Below are 14,665 nucleotides of genomic sequence, written 5' to 3'. Positions count from 1 at the left end.
CTAGAATAATAATAATAATAAACCAAAAACTGTTCTTTCACAAACCATAATACAACCTAACCACAACTCAGATAAAGACTAAACTACCCTTTTGTGTAGATCACAAGGTCTATTTATATTGTAATAAAATGATACGAAACTAAAATAGCCTATCTGCGTGTGCCCATAACTTAGAGAAGAAACCATCTGCGCCAGCCCATCAAGTGTACGCAACTAAACAACTGAAACATCATCCGCATCTGCTAGAACCTATACTGCATTAGTTTGTGATCGACTTTATCATACATTCTTTTTACTAATATGAATAAAAAAATCAGAAAAAAAAAATAATATTAGAGCATATATGGCCATAACCTAAATACCCTGTTATTATATTATTACGACATGGGCCAAAAACTAAAAAAACCCTTAATTAATTGAATATAATTATGATATGTACAATTCAAGAATATCTTGATTCTCAACCATTTCAAAATTTTAATCCAATACACCTAAGTACTCTATTATACCCATCTACATTTTGGTTCTCTGGTGGGTCAGGAACTTTTGGAACAACATCCCGAAGCCTCGCTAGTGGACCTGTAATCTCTCTCAGCAGAGGAGCTATATCGGTTATAATTCTTGAAATATTAGATGCGGGGGGAATCCACTCGATGCGTTCCTCCAAATAACCTGTTTTAGTGAGGAATTCCAAGGCAAGTCTTACTCTCTCTCCAAACTCTTCAGGTGGACTCTGTTCAAACTTTTAAAGATAGTAGTTGGGAGTTGAATGAGCAATGCGTGCAACATGTCCACAAACAATGTCTCTATGGAAGTATACAGATGTTGAACAGATAAACAACTTTCCAGATCTAAGTAGTCTATGATTACACTAGCTTGAGACGTCATAGTACCAGGATACAATTTCTCCCTCAATGTTGTAATGATGTTTATTGCATGGGGCACACCCGGATCCAAATCAGAAGCAAGTTGAGCATTTGTGCGAGCACCAACACCAATGAAGTCATTGGGTAGCAAGCAACTAAAGTCACCCCCAACCCACAAAGCTTTTGCGTATGATTGTCTTTTGTTATTTTTCGAATTTTTGGGTTGTAGAGTTTCGTCGATGAAAAAAATGATTTCCTTGGCTTCACGAAATACATTTAGTATACTTCTAAGATGGCTAGGTATGGAAGCTTCAGCAATTTTTATGAGGAGTGCAATTGAAAGAGAACACACTTCAATACGAACATCATCTCGATATTTAATCTCCATGGGCTTCACATTCGGAAAAGGGTAATGCACATTGGGAGAAGGATATTTATCTGAAAGATATCGCAATAAATGATTTAGTGACTCACTATGAAAAACCTCCTTCCATCTGATTATATCATCAACTCCTCTCCGCACTATATATACTCACTAGCTGCAATTACACCTTCATGAAGAAGATCCTCAAAATATTCCAGTTTATCCTTTTGGAAGCCACCAAAAACCAAACGCACCAGCACTGATGGGAACACAATCGACAACATAACTAGCAAGACCACCCGCAGGATTTGAGTTGCAAAAAACTTTCGTAGTCTAAGCCACTTGGACCCCTTTCCTAATGTTTGATTCATTTGTCTCTCTTCATCATCATACAGGAAAGACACAATCATATTTTCGAATTCCATCCGACTATACAAGCTTAGCCATCTAAAGACAACCGCAAAAGTTCCTATGATGACAGTGATAATTTGGGCTGCAACTATTAATTTCATAGACCAATGATAATCAGAATTCCCTTGACAGAATTTCAACTGCTTCAAAATGAGTGATCTAAATGTAGCTTGCATTATAATGACTAAACACGTTAGGCAAACTGTGCCATTGGCGGCATTGATTGGGTGGATGCTTATATTAAATTGTGGATCTGAGCAATAAGCATACAAGTAGCACAATTTCAATCTTTCAAACATGCTATTGCTGCCCTTTGTGAAGAGATCCTTATATCAATCAAAGCTAATTCTCTTCTGAACTTTAAACATCAAAGCAATGTACCACATCATCAGGAGCAACAAAAACATTAAAACCAAGATTATGATATGTTCCTTGAAGAAGAGGACAATCACACCAGTTCGTAGTTGTATACAGAAATTGACAGCTACGATAATTACAAATAGGCTCAAAGACACCATATTTGTGAAACATTCAGACTCGCTGTTAACGCCAAGAGAAGGCACTAGAAAGCCCATAGAGATGCATAAAAATGCAGTCCCAGTAAGTTTTGAAAGTTGATCTCTGGGACTAGGCATACTGGTTGTTAGATCGACTGTGAGTTTGGTTGCTATACCAAGCAGAATGAGTGTAAGAGAATTGAGTTGGAATGACTTACAAGGAAGCCATTGCTTGATAGTAAGAGAATTGAGTTTGAATGACTTACAGGAAAGTCATCCCTTAATATCCCAAAATCCAGATCCAATATCATAAAGCATCATTAACGCGCAAAAGATCGAAGCTCCAACAATGTATAAACCAATAGCAGGCACAGGAGAAGAATAGTGAGCACCTTCTATTTTTCCATTGATGCAACCATGGTTTGCCATTTTTTTCCTTTGTTCTTCTGTGTGACTTTGTCTCAGACGCGGAGAAATAGTGGGCTCCGCTTATCAATGCAATTGGTAACAAGCTGAAATTCTTTTTACAGACCAAACGCATCACTAATTTGTAAGTCAATGGCTCACTAGTCTGAGCATTTGCAATGAAGGTGAATATAATCCCCCCCTTATCATCACCGCCACCTCATCACTTATTCACCCTCTTTTCACCAAAACGGTGAAAAACAAAGTGAAGCTGTGTAATGCAAAGGTGAATAAAATATCTCAGACGGGATGTTAGATTCTGTCTAGAGGTTTTTGATTGAGACGGAATGTAACATCTCGTCTGGTATTTTATAACGAGATGGGATGTCTGATGAGTCAATATGAACAAACGCGAACAAGCTCCATTTTCACTTTCTTCCCAACCTCCATTGCGATTTTCTAGCCTCCATTAACAACTTTTTCTCACAAAATTCAATTCCTAATGACTGCTCCATCCCCCAATGCATTCCCACCAACCTCACCAAATGAAGAGCACTCCCGATGGTTTGGAAATGTCAAAATATACAAAAAAAGGGGCAAAAAGGATCGTCGTCAAGAACACAAAATGTGGGCGAGGAGGACGAAATTGAACTTGGGTTCAATTTTCCACCGCATTGTGAAATCGAGGAACACCCACCATTAGCGTCAACATCGGTCCCAAGACGTAGCAAATCGAAAGTGGGTGAGTCTCAAAATAAGTTTTAGATTATTTTTTATGTTAATTATTATTATTTATGTTAGTTTATATCAAGTTTGTTGTTGTGTAATTAGTTTGAATTTGTCGCATTGTTTTAAAAAAAATTAGTTGTAATTATATCGTATTACGTATTGGTTGAATGTTTACACCTATGGAAAGTGCGTTGTGCACTTCCAAATGTTGTGTCGTGGTGGCGTTGTATGAAATCAAAAACAGATCCTAATTTTTTCACGGTTACCAACATTATAGTTGCCACACCATTTTGGAACTTTTTGAATTCTAATTTGGGACAAAATGATCAAGCGTTGTTGTTTGGAATAGTTGAGCAGTGGTGGCAAACTACCCACACATTCTATTTCCCATGGGGTGAGCTTGGGATTACCCCTCTTGATTTCACAATGCTCACGGGTTTCCCAATTGGTTATGGAGATGTCGTTCCTTTTTATGAAAATTTAGAGGTTTTTACTACGGCGATGAGTTTCTTTGAAGATTTTGATTTGGTAGAAGATGATGAGGAAGACGGGTTTTTAAGATTATCGACTGAGCAGTTTAAGGGAAGAGCTATAAGTATGAGTTGGTTTACTTCGAGATACTTGAATAGGCTCAAGGAGAAGCCGAAAGACTATCATATTGGTGAGGAGTCGATCCACGAATATGTACGTGCCTTCCTCTTCTACTTTGTTAGTGCGGTATTATTCTGATATGCTGCTAGTTATTTACGTATCGAGTGGATGGCCGCTGTCTCAGACGTAGAGAGGATGTAGGATTATGACTGGGGTCAATCCATCTTGGCATACCTTTACCGCCGGCTAGACCTCCACAAATTGAGGAGACTAAAAGCCGCTAAAAGGCAATTTGTGCGACTTTGTTTGGATTATACCGGCAAGTCTTATTTATTAAGTTATTATTTCATTTCATTTATTTATCTAATTATTAATGTTGACATATATATATTGACATATATATATATATATATATATATATTATATATATATATATATATATATATTTTATCTATTGATTTAGTGTTGGTGGTACGAACATTTTCGTGTGATGCATCCTGTGTTGAAGAGGTTGGAAGAGAATGAGACTCATGACCTGATTCCACATATTCAAGCATGGGGGCTTCATCGTAGGCAGAGGGGGTATGAGGATCTATCGCATAATATTCATAACACTCGTCAACAGATTGAGATTTTAGGAGCTACCCGGATTAAGTGGCAACCCTGGGCCGAGTCCTTCATATTTCAGACCCTTTATGCGGATATTCCAGATGTTCTAGAGAACACTGAGTACTGTAGACTATCCTATATGTGTCATAGAGCAAGGTTTCTTTCTCGGGCCGCTTAAATGATACTTGTAGGTCAGATAGAATCGCATGGTACCTTGGGGACGGATGTTGGCGGCAAGTATCTGGAGAGATTGTTATACCTTACCCACCACCCATAGATATGACAGCCTCTGATATTCTTCCTGCTGCTCTTTCACACTATAGAGCAAACCCAAATGATTGGCTAGACGCATCAGCTTTCATTTTTACGGGAGACTATGATTTGTATTGGAAGATGGTTGGTCGAGGTCTCTTGCTAGGTGCTTTATACCGGGGCACCAATTTTGAAGGAGTTACTTTTGAAGCATTGAGGCCTGACATTCATTTCCTAGAAGGAATGGAGTTGCCACAGTCACAGCCCAGGGTGTTTCATGATATTCAGATGTCGCAAAGAACTACACAGATATTTGATGGTCTGACCTTTGGCACTGGAGCATGATTACTTCTCAGGGGCAAGATATGAGCATACCTATTCCACCAGTAGATGCCGTATTGGTAGCAGATTCGTCAGTACAGTTTGAGCAGTTAACCAAGGTTAGTATGGTTTGAATTTATTCATGATTTTTTATTATTATTATTCACTATAACCCCTAACATGCATTTGTTTTGTTAAACAGGATGAAGTAAGGTCGGAGCTCCTTAACTACAGCTCTCTCAGTTATGCCATGTGTGCGTCCTTCATGGAGTCCTCTCATCGCAATTTTGAGTACTTACAAGAAGAGCAAAATCGAACTTTGCAGTTTCAAAGACGTGTGCAAGAGTTGGAGAATGTTGCAAGTGCTGATATTCACCTTTTTGATATGTTAGAGATTTGAATCTCTTCCTTGGCCAAAATGCGAAAACAAAGTATTTCCTTACTCACAATCTTCATGTTCATATAATTTGGAGTAGGGATTCGAACCAACCTAAATTCTACGACCACTTACAACTTAGTTTTACTCCTTTAGGAAACTAGTAAGTTTAACTATGATTGTGTAAATACTAAATACTTGGTTTCTTTACTACACAAAAATTGAAAACATTAAGTTACGTAAACATGCAACTAAGACACGATAAAATTTTACTTAAAACGAAAGTGGAGAGTTAATTCTCCTCATGTGAAAATAACTTTTGTTATTTGATTTTAGTAAATGCATCTTAATTTTCCTAGAACTCTTAGACAAGTCCTAATAAAAGAAAACTTAATCCCTAACATATATGACTCATCTCTAAGCTTCATACATGCTAGCATGTAGAACCAAAGCAATAACTTATCTCTAAGCTCATCACTTTGATCTCTAACTAGACTCTACACCAACTATCATTTTGGGATAAGATGTAGGTCTAGTTGTTCTTCCTAAACAACTTACTAAACCAAATAACAAAGATTTTCCCTCACATGAGTATTATTAACTCCCCACAAAGGGAAGGTTAGCTCATGATCCTTGGGATAAAGGATAACAAGTGTAGAATGTAAAAAGAGAGAGAGAGAGAGAGAGAGAGAGAAGAAAAAAGAAGAAAATATCTATATAAACTCACTTGCATTTAGATTTGTTTTTTAACTAGAAGAACACAAGGTTTCCTCCATTAAAACTATTACAAGCTTTCTACCAAAAACTAAAAACTAAAATAAAATCTAAGACTAAGGAACTAAAATAATACATGGTAAAGGAAAAGAAGTCAAGGGAGTAAATGGAGTGTCCCCCCCTTGTTTTGTTTTCTTCTCCATTTGAGAGAAATCTCATTTCCTCCCACGTGAAACACCAAACTACATTTACTTCCTTCTTAACCACACAATCCACAACAAAGTGACACCTATCTTTTTTTCACTATTAACACCTAATCTCATCTAACTTTATTAACTACATGCAAGGTGTCACTTTTGCACCAATTATTTGCAACTTTGTCTTGACTTGCATGATGACTCATCAAATCTTACGGGCCTGCATAGTGTCTACATGCAGTCCAGTGGCGGTTTGGTTTTTTGACAATTTTACAACTTCCCGTCTATGCGTAGAGTTCATCGCCCTAATTGTCTGAGCAGCTCACTTGTCGCATTCGGAGTCCTAGTTCAAGAGGTGGGAGCTTCAGAAGTTTGATGCTGCTGTGCGGATTTGTTGGGCTTCACATGGCTGATTTGGAATGATTCATATATACATCGTTCCCTGTACTTTAACGCAGGTTTAACCAATATTTTCATGTTTACTGCGAAGACCTGCAAAAGTATGAAAACATACTTATTTCATAATTATTAAACATATAATTAACCAAATTTATATGTCTCAATGGGGTTTAATATTACAGTTTTGGGTGTTTATCAAGTGCCACACCTCAAGCTCAACCTCAACCTCAACCAGAGAGGCGAGAACGACGTAGGGGGGAGAGCTCTTCGACCGAGCCTTCTCGTAGGGGGAGGAGGTCTAAGTAGATATTTTTTTGTACTTTGTAATAACTATGCGCCATTACTTGTCTTATGGCATTTGGGATTGTTGTTTGTAACGACTTTTTTATTAGTAGGTTATTTTTTTGATGAGTTTTGGATATGAATATGTCATTAAACAAAGGAGGTTATGTCCAAAAAATTTCAGAAATTATAAGTTAGTTTTTTTTACCGAGTTTTTGTGTTAGACTTGGGTGTTGTTCATGATTGTTGTTTGTCTTATTTATTATTTCCAAAGTATATTAGTAGGTTTTGGATATGAATATGTCAATAAAACAAATGAGGTTATAGAAAAAAAAAATTCAGAAATTATAAGTTCGTATGTTTCCAAAAATTTCACATTCGTTTCACTCATTTCACTCATTCCAAAAGTTCGTAGGTTAGGCTAGATCTCGCATTTCACTTATTTCCTGTCTTGGTTGCACCTGAAAATTTTTTGATGGAATATCACTCATTTTTGCAAGTGGTTTGGTTCTGATAGGTTCTGACAGGAATTGTGTATGGTGTAGACCGAGACGGAATGTAACATCCCGTCTGGTATTTTTAGACCGAGACAGAATGTAACATCCCGTCTAGTTAATAGGTCCTTCTCACTGCACCTTTTACTATTCCATACATTGGAATTATGGATGGTGGCCCATAAATTGGAATTATTGAGGGTACATTTGGATAGACATTTGGATAAAATGTGTTGTCACTTAGAGAGTGAACAAAAATCTGATAAAATGTGTTGTCAATTGGAGAGTGGACCAAAATCGAACTATCACATGTGACCTTATCACATGTGATCTTACATTTCATATTTCGCTTTACTCTTCTTTCTTTTAGATGAAACAAACAAACAACCATCTTCTTCCCCACAACCAGGCTAAAAATAGAAAAAATGTCTAGAGAAGAAAAAATTGCATTTAACCAAAGGTTATGGGGAGGATCTAGTAGTAATAGTTCATCTTCTTGTTTTACCAGGTCGTCTTCTGGTACTTCTGCTGAAGATGACTACATAGAAAGAGTAAGAGATGAGCATAATGATATGGTGAGGCGAAGGAGGAGGTTGCAGTTATTATCCACTGTTGGGGCATTAATGACTCAAGCAGCCATTGAAATTGAAGATGTGGATACAGACAGTTCCGGCCCCCACAAATGTGGCCCAATAAAATCCCAATTCAATATAAAGCTCACGCTCAAAGTCCATGCTACAAAAAAACCCACGCTCAAAGCCCATGCTCAGAGCTTATCTACAAAAAGCCCACGCTCAAAGTCTATGCTCAAAGCCTACATACCTACACATAAAATCAATATCAATTGCGCACATGTTTTGCGAGTCAAACAACTTCGTCCACATTCAAGATTCACTCCCATCAACTTCATATCGTGTGATAGTTCTCCCGCCAGTTCTCCAACTTCATCCCACGATTAGACAGTTCTCCCGCCAGTTTTCCAAGTTCATCCCACGATTAGACAGTTCTCCCACTAGTTTTCCAACTTCATCCCACGATTGGACAGTTCTCCCGCCAGTTCTCCAACTTCATCCCACGATTAGACAGTTCTCCCGCCAGTTTTCCAACTTCATCCCACGATTGGACAGTTCTCCCACTAGTTCTCCAACTTTATCCCACAATTGGACAATTCTCCTGCCAGTTCTCCAACTTTATCCCACGATTGGAATATTGGAGAACGAGGAAGTAACTATCACCAATCCTACCTATAAAATCCAACCTTCATCATTTTTCCAGAACTACGCATCGAGACTTGATCCCAAGACAATACAATATTTGGGTACGTAGGCAACTTCAAACCGAAGTCCAGTCTCAACTCTCACCAACAACCATCCCCTTCACAATCTCTTCCGAAAAGATCACTTCCAACCCAACCGGTGTGTTTTGGCAAATCTTGTCGAAACGTATTTGGCGCCGTCTATGGGGATACCCTCAACCACAAAACAAAAGTTATGTCAATGGCTTCTCGAAAAACAAACAACGGTGAAAGTATCCCTTTTACCGCACAAGTTCAGCACTCCCCTTCTGTTGGGAATTCACTTTCGAAGTCCGATGGTCCTCAGCCATCTGCGACTGAGAGAGTGGATATCTATGTATACTATCCATCAACTCAAGTCGACCGTCGTCTCCGACAATTGGAGAGCAAGAATAACAATCTAAAGAAACAGCTGCGTCAACTTCTCGAAGATGATTCAGGGTCCACGGCAAAAAGTGTTTGGGATCGTTTGAACACTGAAGCATCTCTGTCAAAGACTCCAAGTATAAACTCCCACACCAAGAGAAACCGTGCGAGTCGCTTATGAAAGGCTTCGCGCAAACAGAATGTGCAACATCGAAAGCCAACACTTTCTAGTGTAATCATAAGCGAATCCACAAACTCCTTTGACGACCTTGATGCCGATAACCTTTGAAGGATCACCAACTCACAAAAGATCTCATGACGAAAATCGGTTTAGCCGATTTGAACCGTACTAAGGGAGATCAGCAAAATATCTATATAGGTGGGCAAGGTAGACTACCCAACCAACCAAAAACACATGAAGTTCCTACCCCAAGCTCTAGGAGGGGTAGGCAAGCCACTGCAAGTCCTCGTCACAACAGCAGTATGCGCCGATCTCGACAGCAGCACTATCCACCAAGCAGTTCTAGTTCACAACCTAGTCGCCCAAGTTGTAGTCCCAATCCAAGAGCTTATTGTCAGCCAAAGTATGTTGACAATGGTAGCCATGGAGATGGAGACTCACTTGCATCAGGTCAAGAAAATAGTTGTGACAGTCCAGCACTCCGTCTGTATTCTCCTGATGTTCACCATAGGAGACGAAGGAACCGATCTCCACTACTGCCTCAGTCACCTTCACCTGCATGGACGGGTCGACGAGAACTCACTCCACCTCCTCCAAAGAAATCTTGGCCAAAACGTCCACAGTTCGGTCGTGACCATCGTCGAGAGAATGTTCCATTTTTTGAACGACGTCTCCATGAAATGATACTGAAAGCTGTTAATGATAAAGAATCATGAGAAAACAAAATATGAAATCTCGCTATAGAGAGTGGTATCGATTCTCTCTTCTCTCTCCAAATCCAAACAACCGTTCATCACAAGGACTTTAAGCAACCAGAATTTGAAAAGTATGATGAGATTGATGGAGATCCTTTGATGCATCTTGTTAATTACAGAATCAAGATGATCTTATAGACTTTCGACGATGCTCTTCTTTGCAAGTTATTCCCGTCCACACTCATTGGAATTGAGTCGATGAGATGGTTTAACATGCTTCCAGAAAGATCCATCCACAATTTTACTGATCTTGCATATAAGTTTGCCGAGCATTTTCGTCAAAATTGGAAAGAACCAAAAAATATTGATTCTCTATTCAGTATTAAACAACAATAGGACGAAAAGCTGAGTAAGTTTGTTGTGAGATTTCAGAAAGCGGCTATTGAAATTCTAGATGCATCTGATATTCTTGTCATTTATGCTTTCAAGGAAGGCATTAATTATGATAGGGACGGCGTTTACAACTCTATAGTAAAATACGTCCCAACAACTCGTTATGAACTTTTTGCTCGAACTCAACAGTTTATTCGAGTTGAAGATGATGCATCGGCACGAGTTCATAGAGATAGGGATCGGATAAGCAAGCCGCAGGAACAAAGTCAAAAACCAAAGTTTCAACAAACTACCGATCAAAAGTTCAAGAGTGATAGTAGGCCACAACAATGGAAGGCAAAGAACAAAAGAAATTTCCCGAGTTAAAGCTTACCACCCTCAACGAGAAGTATGTTGTTATCTATGAGAATATTAAGGGGAAAGAATATCTTATCTCCACCTTTTCCTCTCTCCGAAGATACCAAGGCTGCACGTGAAAAATCACTGTGGTGCAAATTCCACGACGATTTTGGTCATGAAATTGAACAATGTCGATCTCTAAGGGGTAGAATCCAAGGTTTGATCGAGAAGGGTATGCTCCAGGATTACGTGCTGGGTAAAACGAAACAAGTTTTAGTCGTGACCGCACACAATGTAATCAAAGTCGGTCATGCCAAAGTTGATTCAATGTCTAACACCCAGCGCAAGAATTTCAATCACTCCAAGATCACTGATCTCAGCCACCACTATGTTAATAGTGGATATGATTTTCTCCACGGTATGGGTACTGAAACTTATGAGGAAGGACCTCTATGTTGGACTGACAATGATCTGATAGGAGTGCACCATCCTCATTATAATGTTGTTGTAATACAAGCTTTTGTTGGAATTCATCGTGTGCAGAAAATCATGATCGATACAGGTAGTTCGGCAAGTGTGATCTACAAGCGTTATTACAAAGGACTTAATCTCCCCGAGAAAATGATAGTTCCCAATCCAAATCCAATCATTGGCTTCGATGGGACAGCAGCAAAATCAATTGGTAGATGCTCTCTTCCGGTGACATTAATGAACAAGGAAGTTACAATTGATTTTCTTCTCATGGATTATAACTCCTCCTACAATGTCATTCTGGGAAGAGATTGGATCCACTCAGTGGGAGCTGTCGTTTCTACTTTCCATCAGGCTATCAAGTTCTGGTGTGATGGTATGGTATACAAAGTTCGAAGTGATCAGATAGCAGCTTTAAAGTGTCATAAGTCTGTACTCGAAGATTATAAAGATTCGAAAGTCAAGGGCAACACCATTCTAAATGTCGATGGGGTAAAAAACCAATTACACAATTTCATTGGCCGGGTAAACACTATGGAGCAGCGTTTAGGTGGCCCCCCGACCATCGACAGGCTCCTCGAAGTACAGATCGACAACAAGGAAGAAGAAACCACTTTTATTTCTGTGGAAATTTCCAAGAAGGAACAGGATGAACTCATTGAGCTTTTGAAGAAAAATTGCACAGTGTTTGCATGGACGGTCGAACAAATGTCGGGGATTGATCCTTCACTTGCATGTCACAAGCTAGATATCGACAAAACATAAAAGCCAGTGCGTCAGAAGCCTCGCCGAATGGATCCCGATCGAAAGCTCAAAGTGAAAGAAGAGATCGACAAACTTCTAAGTGTTAATTTTATTAGGCCTGTACTATATCCGAAATGGATATCCAATGTAGTAGCAGTCCCTAAGAAAAATGGGAAACTTAGAATTTGTGTTGATTTTACTAATGTCAATAAAAAATGTCCTGTTCACCCGTATCCCTTGCCTCGTATTTCTGAAATGGTTGATGCCACTTCAGGGTTTATACAAATTTCTTTTATGGATGCCTCAATTGGATTTTATCAAATTGCATTAGTTGAAGATGAACAAGAACTTGCAACTTTCATAACAGACCAAGGCTTATTTTGCTATAAGGTAATGCCTTTCGGTCTAAAAAATGCACCGGCAACATATCAGAAATTCATAAATACATCATTTTCAGACTTCTTAGGCAAGTTTATGGAAGCTTATATTGACGATATGGTCATCAAGTCACATGAAGAGTTTTCTCACCTTCATCACTTGCAAAAATTCTTTGATCGGCTTGTGTATATTCGAATGCGTCTAAATCCAACAAAATGCGCATTTGGGTTAGCATCGGGTAAATTTCTTGGATATCTTATGACCAAACGAGGCATTAAAGCTAATCATGATCAAATCTGTGCAATTACCGAAATGCCCTTGCCAAAAACAAAGAAGTAGATCCAACAACTTACAGGTAGGATAGCCACTTTGGGTAGATTTATCTCAAAATATTCAGATCGGCTCCACCCCTTTTTTCAAGCCATTAAGGGATCACCACAATGGACAGATGAGTGTGACATAGCTTTTCAGAAAATGAAAGAATACCCAGTACAGCCGCCAATTCTTGCTAGTCCGACCACCGGACAAACAATTGGCATCTATTTGGTAGCTTCAGAAATAGCTGTGAGTGCCATCTTATTCATTGATGATGAAAATGAAAAACCAATTTTCTTCATAAGTAAGACCCTTACAGCTCCAGAATCAAGGTATTCACAAATTGAGAAAATAGCTCTCTCACTTGTCCATAGTGCACGAATATTGAAGCCTTATTTCCAAGGGCGTATCATCAATGTCTACACTAAATACCCCGTGAGAAAAGTTCTTCGAAATGCTGATTCGAGTCGATTAGCAGAATGGGAAACATATTTGAGTGCCTACGAAATTATCTACAAAGCCCGATCATCTGAGAAAGGCCACGCAATGGCATCACTTATGGCCGATTTTTCTGTCGATGACATACCGACCATGGAAGAACAGTTTGAGGAACCTCCTCCTAATCCACAACAAGGATCGGCTGATCCATCCACAAGTGCCGACCCTTCTTTATGGATTCTACACACGGACGGTTCCAAGAACAAATCAGGTTCAGGTCTTGGTTGTGTTTTGATTCGACCTGATGACGAGAAAATTGAAAAATTTGTTCACCTCGGATTTTGCGCATCAAACAATGAAGCTGAATATGAACCGGTTCTTTATGCAATGCAAACAGCACTTGACCTAGGGGCGACAAAGATCGAGTTATTCACTGACTCAAAGCTTGTTGCGAATCAATTTGGTGGATCTTTTGTTGCTCAAAATGATAGGATGGCTGCATATGTCCAAAAAATGCATGAGCTATCCATTCATTTCAAATCCATTACAGTTCACAATCGCTCTCGCAATGATAATCGTCACGCCGATGCCTTAGCCTATCTCTCTACCGCAGTTGATAACAACAATGAAAGAAAAATCTATATTGATTTCCAACCTTTTCCAAGCATAACTGTTATAGAAGAACATTTTCAAAACTTATATATTGCTCATCTATGCTATTTCCAGACGACATCTCGGAATTTCAAATTCGAGCAAGTAAATGCCGTAACAACAAGGAAAAGAAAGAGAGAAGAGCTAGCTCAATCGGCCGACACAAGTTCAGAATCTCACTCAGAGGAAGCAGCTCAAGAAGATTTAGCCGACCATCAAGATTTGTCCGATCGTCGTTTTGAGAGTGATTCTCCACTCACACAGGATGCCGACCAAAGCAATGTTGATATGGAAGATGAATCCCATGAAGCAGATAATTCTCCAGAAGTACCACATTTGGATCTCCAATCTATCGATGGTCATTCTTCACCAGATGATTAGAAAACTACTTATTTAGAATTTCTGCAACATGGAACTCTACCTGAGGATTTGTAACTTTCCTACAAAATTAAGAAAGATGCTTGGAAATTTGTCATAATTCCAAATTCTAAAGGCAAGCTCCTACTTTATAGGAAAGCAAACAATTTCAGTCCTCTTCTCAGATGTCTTTCCAAAGATCATGGTCATCTAGCTCTCGAAGAAATACACTCTGGACTTTGTGGAAACCATTATGGGGGATGTAGTCTTTCACATAAAGCCATGACTCAAGGATACTGGTGGCCTAGCATGCAAAGACACTCAGCGGAATTTGCACAAAAATGCATACCATGTCAAAAACATGCAAATATGGGCAAACTTCCAGCAACGAAACTCCACCCAATTCTAAGCCCTTGGCCTTTTGCAAAATGGGGCTCGGATATTGTGGGACCCCTACTAAAGGATCTTGGAAGTGTACGATTCTTATTGGTTGCGACTGATTATTTCACTAAATGGGTAGAAGCTCAACCGCTTGT

At 39.1% G+C, this 14,665-nt stretch overlaps 1 long non-coding RNA gene across 1 annotated transcript; it reads right to left on the bottom strand.

The window, feature by feature from the left end:
- Positions 1-344: 344 nt before the first annotated feature.
- On the bottom strand, positions 345-2,692 carry LOC147504501 (uncharacterized). Its single transcript, XR_015193057.1, has 2 exons — positions 2,405-2,692; positions 345-2,308 (listed from the first exon to the last, which is right to left on the bottom strand). It is a non-coding gene; the product is annotated as an uncharacterized LOC147504501 (long non-coding RNA).
- Positions 2,693-14,665: the final 11,973 nt, after the last annotated feature.

Source organism: Coptis chinensis, chromosome 4 (genome assembly GCF_015680905.1).
Source record: "Coptis chinensis isolate HL-2020 chromosome 4, ASM1568090v1, whole genome shotgun sequence".
In the NCBI taxonomy this organism is placed as follows: Eukaryota; Viridiplantae; Streptophyta; class Magnoliopsida; order Ranunculales; family Ranunculaceae; genus Coptis; species Coptis chinensis.
The sequence above is the reverse complement of the archived record's forward strand: the minus strand, read 5'-3'. Positions and strand labels throughout refer to the sequence as shown.